The sequence below is a fragment of the Lactuca serriola genome, chromosome 8 (genome assembly GCF_051521515.1).
Source record: "Lactuca serriola cultivar US96UC23 chromosome 8, Lser_US96UC23_V15, whole genome shotgun sequence".
NCBI classification, from domain to species: domain Eukaryota; kingdom Viridiplantae; phylum Streptophyta; class Magnoliopsida; order Asterales; family Asteraceae; genus Lactuca; species Lactuca serriola.
Genome location: NC_136415.1, coordinates 220,910,960 through 220,919,314, shown reverse-complemented (window position 1 = coordinate 220,919,314; position 8,355 = coordinate 220,910,960). Strand labels below are relative to the sequence as shown.

At 34.8% G+C, this 8,355-nt stretch overlaps 1 non-coding gene across 1 annotated transcript; it reads right to left on the bottom strand.

Annotated features, from left to right (window-relative positions):
- Window positions 1-8,024: 8,024 nt before the first annotated feature.
- On the bottom strand, window positions 8,025-8,095 carry LOC145071753 (small nucleolar RNA snoR60). Its single transcript, XR_013690761.1, has one exon. It is a non-coding gene; the product is annotated as a small nucleolar RNA snoR60 (small nucleolar RNA).
- Window positions 8,096-8,355: the final 260 nt, after the last annotated feature.

The following is an 8,355-nucleotide window of genomic DNA, read 5'->3' as shown; positions in this document are numbered from 1 at the left end:
AGTTGACTGTTGGATTTATAAAGCAAAAATTTTTCGGGTTGTCACATCATCCTCCCGTTAGATGGAATTTCATCCCGAAATTAGCTTTCTTACAGTACTACTGGTGTTGCGCTCCTCTGATTTGCAGTATACTCACTCGTAGACCTGGAAATTCTGCCCTAGAGTTCATGATTGGACTCATACTCGGTCCATCTATCATTACCTCATATATACAAGTCGTATATAATTAGGATTAGTAAGACGGTCGGATGTGCGACTCTGCCCCAGGTCCACAACCAAACAAGGAACAGGAGATAGCGCAGAAACACGCATACTAGATCTGCGTAATCATAATCATATACCACCCTCACGTATACATAGAATAGTGATAGGTGGTCTGTATTCATCCTTATCCTCTGTGCTCGAACTTGGTCTGCTGGACAAGTGGTATTTCGTGACGGTCTGCGGACATCTGACGATAAGGCTTTGGAGGACAAAGTACCCTTCGCACGATTACTTCGGAGTTTTGAATATGAAAGATAAAACTGTGGTTTAGGTCGGGCTGTTGATATGAACGACGAAGGTTTCGAGAACTTGACGATCGATAGAAACATATGAGCTTAGTATGGTGAGAACCACACAAACTCATGGCGAAAGATAGTAACGGACTCTATACTGAACAAAGTTTTGGCCGATTTGAAAGAATGCTTGTTATACGATGATGTACCCCTAGTGTGTTCGACAATGTACTCTTTGTAAATGTTCTAGTGCAATTTGTTTTTCCCCTTGATGTTAACACTCCTATGTATCGTACCGCAATGAGTGAGTACATACAAAATAAAGTGTTTTGATAACTAGTGTCGATAGTTTATACTACGATTCTCCTTGGTACCACTATGATCGTCTTTCATATACAAGTTATGAATAATTAAGATGAATAAGAGAGTAGACTGAGTAACTCTGCCTCAAATCGACAAACAAACAAGGAACGGGAATTAAGGCGGACTCACTCACTCTCAGTCTACAACATCTTAGCTATGCACAACCCTGATGTATATACTAAGCCATCATAGCTTCTCTGAATGGATCCTTTAGTTCTCCTGGATACTATGACTTGTTTCAATAAGTGAGTTATTATAATTATTTTTAAGTGTTTTCCCCAAGTTTTAATCTTATATATAAATATAAATTAATTTTATTTTAAAGTAATTAGTATTTTGAAAACGTACCGCTGCTCGCTGGCGACTCCGGGGTTGATTCTCCTGCGGTGATCATCAATGCGTCCATCTGTGCCTGATTTCTTCACTATCGGGCAGTCCCTCTGCTAGTGTCCAGTCTCGCCACAGCCATAGTAGGCTTGGTTTTCTTCAACTCCGGGGATTTGTGAGATCGGTTGAGCCGATGCCCTACAGAAACGGACTGTGTGTCCCTTTCTGTGGCAGTTCAGACACTGCATTTCCCATCAAACTCCGGTATGGTGGTAGTTGCACTTTCCACACTTCGGAAGGGTTCCAACATATCGACTGGCAGGTGCTGGAGCAGCAGGCGTTGTAGCGGCATACATAATGCTAGCTTGTTTCCCTAGCGGAGGCTCTTGTGTTGTTTACTTTTTCTTCCTCTTGTTCCCCGACTTCCTTTTATAGTCATTTCCCTTTGATGGCTCGGGAACTTGGACTTCCACGCCATGGGGGATTCCATGGTCGATGAGTCGTTGGGCCAAGCGTTTGGCACTATCGAATGTGGTTGGGTTAGAAGACAACACATCTCCTTGGGTAGGGGCAGTTAGACCCCATATGTATCTTTCTATCTTCTTTCTCTCTGGAGTAACCATCTCACGGCATAGTGCTGCCAGGTCTCAAAACCTGTCAGTGTAGGTCACTATGTCTGAGCCAATCATGGTATGCTCCCATAGTTCCTGTTCCGACTTTTGAACTTCTCCCCTCGAGCAGTATTCTTCCAGCATCAACTCTTTTAGGTTTTCCCAACCTATTGAGTTAGCCACTGATAGGGTTAGTGACTTAACATGGCTATTCCACCACGTTAGGGCTCTGCCAGAGAAGTTGCAGGCAGCAAACTTGACTTTGCTCCCTTCTAGGTAGGAACAGATTTCGAAGACCGAATCTGCTTTCTCGAACCATCGCATAAGAGCGATGACTCCTCCATTTCCATTGAAGGATTTGGGTTTGCATCTCATGAAGTCCTTATACGAACACTCCCATGGGTGTTCGTGGGTATCTTCGTGGTTGGTTGGTTGAGCACCGCTACCAGATCCACTAATACCATTTGCGCGAATTTGGGTTAGGGCGGCTACCGTTGCTGCTATTACCGCTGCCTAGAAAGCAGCTAGGTCGAACTGTGCTGGCGGATTCTCTTTCGTGCTGTTGACTATGCGTTTTACCGGTCTACCGCGAGGCATCTTTTGCTAAGAATAGAAAGATGAGATGAGATAAGTCTATAGCCATGGAGATAACCCGAAAGCTAAGAGACAAGGTTATCCTAATTCTGAATGTATCGGGTCCTGACTTCCACACGGTTCTGGAAACGATTCATAAAAGAGTTTATACCGAATAAACTTTATGAATGAGAAAGGTTATCCTCGAATGAATATCTGTTACCTGAATAACTGTTACAGTTGCATGTGAAGCAAATAATCCTAACACATAAGGTGAGCAGTGTTTCCATTAACTCATTAAGTTAACCAAGGTTATTAGTTATTAGTGTGACGCATATGACGTTCTGGTTACTTCGGCTTATCCCTCCTTGAGAACTTCTTCTGAAGTTACTCTTGTTCCTTCTTGACTCTTTTGTCGACTACTATGAGGAAGTGGTTAAATCTATCAGGGTTTGTCGTGCGAGAATTAGAGTGTAAAGAATCTACGAGATTAAAGGTAACTTTATCGGGTGATCCTTACAGAGTCCTTCTATAATCGTACAATGCATACAAGTTGTATATAATTTAAGATTAAATAGACCTTCGAATAAATGATCCTACTCCAAAACCACAACCAAACAAGGAATAGGTAGTGAAGCGTAGGTCACAAATTTTAAGTCTATAAAATCTCAATTATATAAAACCTTGGAAGTATACATTGCAAGATTATAGACCTATCTATAAGGGTCTTTTAATTTGTCACATAAGTTATTTATATAGTGCCTAAAATACTCCTATAGTATTTTAATGTAATGTACTTAGTATGTTTCAAACTTGTTATCGTGTTATAGTATCATAGAATACTCCTATAGTATTCTAATTTTCATGTTTTGATCTAGAGATCCTTTGTAAAGAGTTACGTAAGTTTTAACACCGTTGCAACACTACATCACTCCCAAGCACATGTCGGTCGCATCTCAAATGAATATAGTTAGGGATGAGAAAAAGGACCGAACCGGCCGGAACCGGCCCGAATCGAACCGGACCGGGGAACCGGCTTCGGCCAAAATCAAGAACCGAACCGGCCAGGCGGTTCTACCGGTTCCCGGTTCCTACCGGTTCTTGTCATGTCTTCAAATATTGGAACCGCTCCTTGAAAAATAGCATCATACGGTTCCGGTTTTTGGCGGTTCTACCGGTTTTTGCTGGTTCTACCGGTTCCGGTTAAATCGGTTCCGGTTAAATCGGTTCCGGTTCCCGGTTCCAAAAATCCACAAAAATAACGTCCCGGTCCCGGCCCGACCGGTTCCATCGGGTTCCGGTTCCGGTGCCGGTACCGGTTCCGGCCGGTTCCCCGGTCCATATGCTCATCCCTAAATACAGTTGATCGGACTATATTGATCCCAGATACGACTACATAACTGCCCAGGTTTGACCTCAATATTCAACCTTTAAATACTTATGTTTGTTCTTCTTGTGATACTAGTTCTAATAAGTACATGTATAAGCAAGTAGGTATATTTTTGTAACTTATTGTTATATTCTAAAAATATATTATTATCTAGAGCACTTAAGCCCCATTGTATTTATAGTTGTATATCTTTTATCGGTTGATATACTTAGGTCACTATAAAAATGCTCTGATACCAATCTGTCACACCCCAAAACCGGAACGGCAGAAACGTTTGGCGGTGGAAGGACGTCATGTTAGTATCACAAGACATGCATCATAGTAAGCAAGTAATGAACAACCATTTCATTAGAAAGAAAGTGTTTACAAAGGGTGTGTTCACAAAACATAGAATACATAAGCAAATAACAAAACAAGACTTGGATCTATACTGCTTCATCTTCTGAATTCCCAGCGTGAGTACCTGTCTACTAGTTCCCTGAGAATACAAGTTATTTGAAAGAGTTTATCAGCAATTAAGCTGGTGAGTTCATAAGATTTTAGTGATGTAAGTAAGTTGTAGAAAGTTGTTGTAAAATGTAGTTGAAAATGTAGTAAGTTGTAAGTTATGTAAGTTGTAAGTTATGTTTAGAAAAGTTCGCCTGTTCCTCCAGAAAATCCTATATTTCCTTCTTTGATAAAAGATAAGTAAAAATGACTCTACAATCCTTTCTATGAGTACTAAATGGATACAAGATATATAAAACTCAGAGTAAACAAGATATCAATTGTGTGTATCTGCCCTAAGCACACAACCAAACAAGGAACAGGGAATGAGGCGGATGACACACATCTCATTGGTTGTTATGTTGTAAATAACCCTGGTGTATTCCCTTGGTACTCACGGAGTTAACTTTAATAGTTCCTTTATAATTTATGAAACAATTCTTTAAGAAACCCCTTATTCCTTATAATATTATAGTAACCACAATGGTTCCTTCTATAATCACTTAGTTTATACTAGCTATATATAATCTAATATCGAACAAGTAGTTAATTGTATGAATCTGCCCTAAGCCCACAACCAAACAAGGAATAGGGAATGAGGCGGAAGGCACACATCCAACTACCTATTGGATATTAATTATATATAACCTTCGATGTATAACCTAAGGTATTATAGAGTTAACTACCTAAGGTTTTTTAAAATGATGGTTTAATAAAATGGATTAAACCCTTTACTGGTAAGTTTCTAGTTTTGCATATCCAAAGTTCTAATTTGAAAAGTATGTTTTGTACTAGAAAACTGTACATTGAATTAGTGTCCTATGACATGACCCATACCTGGTACCCCTTATGATGATTTAATGTATACGGAACATATATATATATATATATATATATATATATATATATATATATATATATATTATTGAATGGATAATAGGTTGGGTGAATCCGCTCTAAAAAAATAATTTTTTTTTCTGAAAAAATGTATGTTTCTTTAAAAAGTAGTAGTTTTTTTATTTAAAAATGCAGTTATTTTAAAAAATTGCAGTTTTTTTGAAAAAAATAAATACAGTTTTTTTAAAAAAAAAAAATTGCAGTTTTTTTAAAATAACTATTTTTTCAATTTTTTTTTTCAAAAATTCATGTTTTGTATAAAAAATTAAATAATCTTCATTTCAAAATAAAAAACCAAAAAAATACTATTTTTAAGAAAATATGGAAATTTGATTTATGATGTAAATTTTTAGACATTTATATTAATATGTTAAATAACACAAAAAAAATTAAACATTAAATAAAACTGGTAAGATGACGATGATGTCCTTAATAAATTACTTTTGATCCAACGCTCCACTTTTAGTTCTCAGGTTCTTGAGAAATTATTAGATGCCATATATATATATATATATATATATATATATATATATATATATATATATATATATATAAAGCTAAAGACAATAAAGAAAATACAAAAATATAGATATAGTCAATCAAAATAGGAGAAAAGGAGAGGATATCCTCCCTTACCCTTTCTCCGCACTACCTAAAGGTATGGTTCCCATTTCCCCTCACCTTTCCTCTTCCATTTTTCGTAGCCTTAGGATATTAGGTATGGGCAACGGTGTTCGATGTTATTAAATGTTATAAAATGAAGTGGGGGTGAGGTTCCAAATGTTATTACATGTTATAGCATAGTGTTATGAGGAAAGATATCGAGAGAAAAAGATGAAAAAATGATTTGATTGGGTGTTATCTTCAGTTTCCGTTACCACATCTTAATAACACAACATCTAATAACAGCAAGCGTCGGCGGTGTTCCATGCGTTTTTAAACGTTTTTAGCTAATAACAGGAGTGGGTGTTGCCCACTCCTAGAAGTCTTATAAGTTATTCTAAGTGACTCTGTCAATAAAAACTTAAAAAGTTTTATATTCTAATACATACAGAAAACTGAAGTACAATTCAATTCAAACTTCCCCCTTTTCCGTTCATTCATGTAGCCTAAATGTATCATTCTTTTAAAACAGTATGTTAGAAAATTGAGACAAGATTGTACCCACAAACTCACACCAAACTTCACCACAGAATAAACAACTGGCACCAAACTTCACATGACTTTGGATCTCTGATTATGAAATTTCGCTTTCAGTTATTCACACCATGTGCAATAATTTATAAAGAGTACATATAATAAAAGTTCTACTAAATCATGGTAATATTGTCAAATAGTTTATTGATAATGACCTAACAAACCAAAATTAGCAGGATTAAGGTGTTTATGAAAACAAAAATATAGTTATAAAATAAGATGCTTTTAAACTAAATGTGTAAATTTATTATAGTAACTAGGTTAAAACCCGTGGAACCCACGGGTGATAATTTTTAATAGAATTAAAAGATTGATTATATAATAAAGTAATATATCATTAATTTAGAAAAACTTATCAATTATAATATAGTATTTTTTTTTTAATAATTTTGTAATTTGTAAATATTTAGTTACACATGTAAATCCATCTATTTTATAAAAATCATGAGTTTGTATAATGCAACATAATATAAATCAGAAGACAAGCACATGGTTGAAAAAAAAACACTATTCATAATATGAAATCATAATGACTAATCAGATATTTATAAAAAATGTATTAGTTTACAAAGAGAGAAGTTTTTTTAGTAAATTTATAATTTTTTTTAATAATAAATGTATACGCTTATTTTCTTATTTAGCTTTAAAAAAAGTTATAATTTTGGGTTAAATTATATTCATTTATATGAGTTATTTGGGCATTTAAATCTCACAACTCAAAATTGTTAATGCAAAATTCTATATCTTTATGGTACAAATCTGATACTACCAAAATTTAGATAATTTGGTACAAATCTGATTTATAAATTATGATACTACCAAAATTCAGATAATTAGGCATTTAAATCTCACAACTCTTAAAAACTGAATTATAAATTCTGATACGACTAGAATTAGATAATTTGGTACAAATCTGATTTTAATTTAGTTTCATCTGAGTGCAATACGTATATAGGTTCTCCAGGTATCTGTTTTGTAGAATCATTTCTACTCCTTGCATGATTTCTCATTTAAGATGGGACTATATATTTACTCTTCTGCAAAATAAAGTGAATACTCTAAGAATAAAGAAGTATTTATGATTATCTTTTTTTAAATAACAAAAAGGATAATCATAAATCATAAATTTCCTGCACTGTATACAAAGGTTAATAAAATAAATATTATGAAAATTGTAATCTTATACTGGTAAATATATTTTCATATTATGATTTATTTAGTGACTAACAATTTTCCCCATAACTACCAAATTTTAGTAAAACCAATAGAATACTTTTAAAAGAAATGTGCGGGTTCAAGGGTGACTTGATCCATTGGTTTAAATTGCTCTGCTTGCAGCTTCTTCATTTCAGAAGCAAATACAGCCTCTACCGGAATAATAGAATCAATGCAGTTTGCCTATTGAATTTTTAAAAGCAATTAAATATAAAATTTATGAAAGATTGAATAAACCAAATAAAGATTCAACATATGAATGAGTATAAGGATCAAGAATTGACCTTGATTGATAACAAAATAGCCTCCAGATTTCAGGAAATAGGACGCATTGAGTTCTAAAATTCTAACCTGAAAAAGGAATATAAAGTAATCAAGTAAAATTTTGACAAATTAAAGATACCCTTGTAACCATTTTAGAAAACAATAAAAAAAAAGGAATATTGAACTGAATCAAATGTCAAAAGTGGCATCAGAAACTCGGTTTTTGCATCATACAAGATACCCGAGGGGGAATCCGAGTAGCTCATCATATGCCATACAATCCAGAGTACGAGACAGAAGAATGAGACCAGAAAAGTCAACTATAATAAAAATAGTTGTGATGATTATAAACAATGATGTCTAAAACAATGAAAAAAGATATTAAAAAAACTCAAAACAAACCAAGCCTGATAAGTAATGGAAGTCTTTCAAGGGTCTTAACCTTACAACTAAGTGTTGAAAAACTAAAAACAAACCAAGCGAAAAACTGGGATGCGGGCAAGAACAGAGGTTCCAAGCTCACACCCTTTTCCCC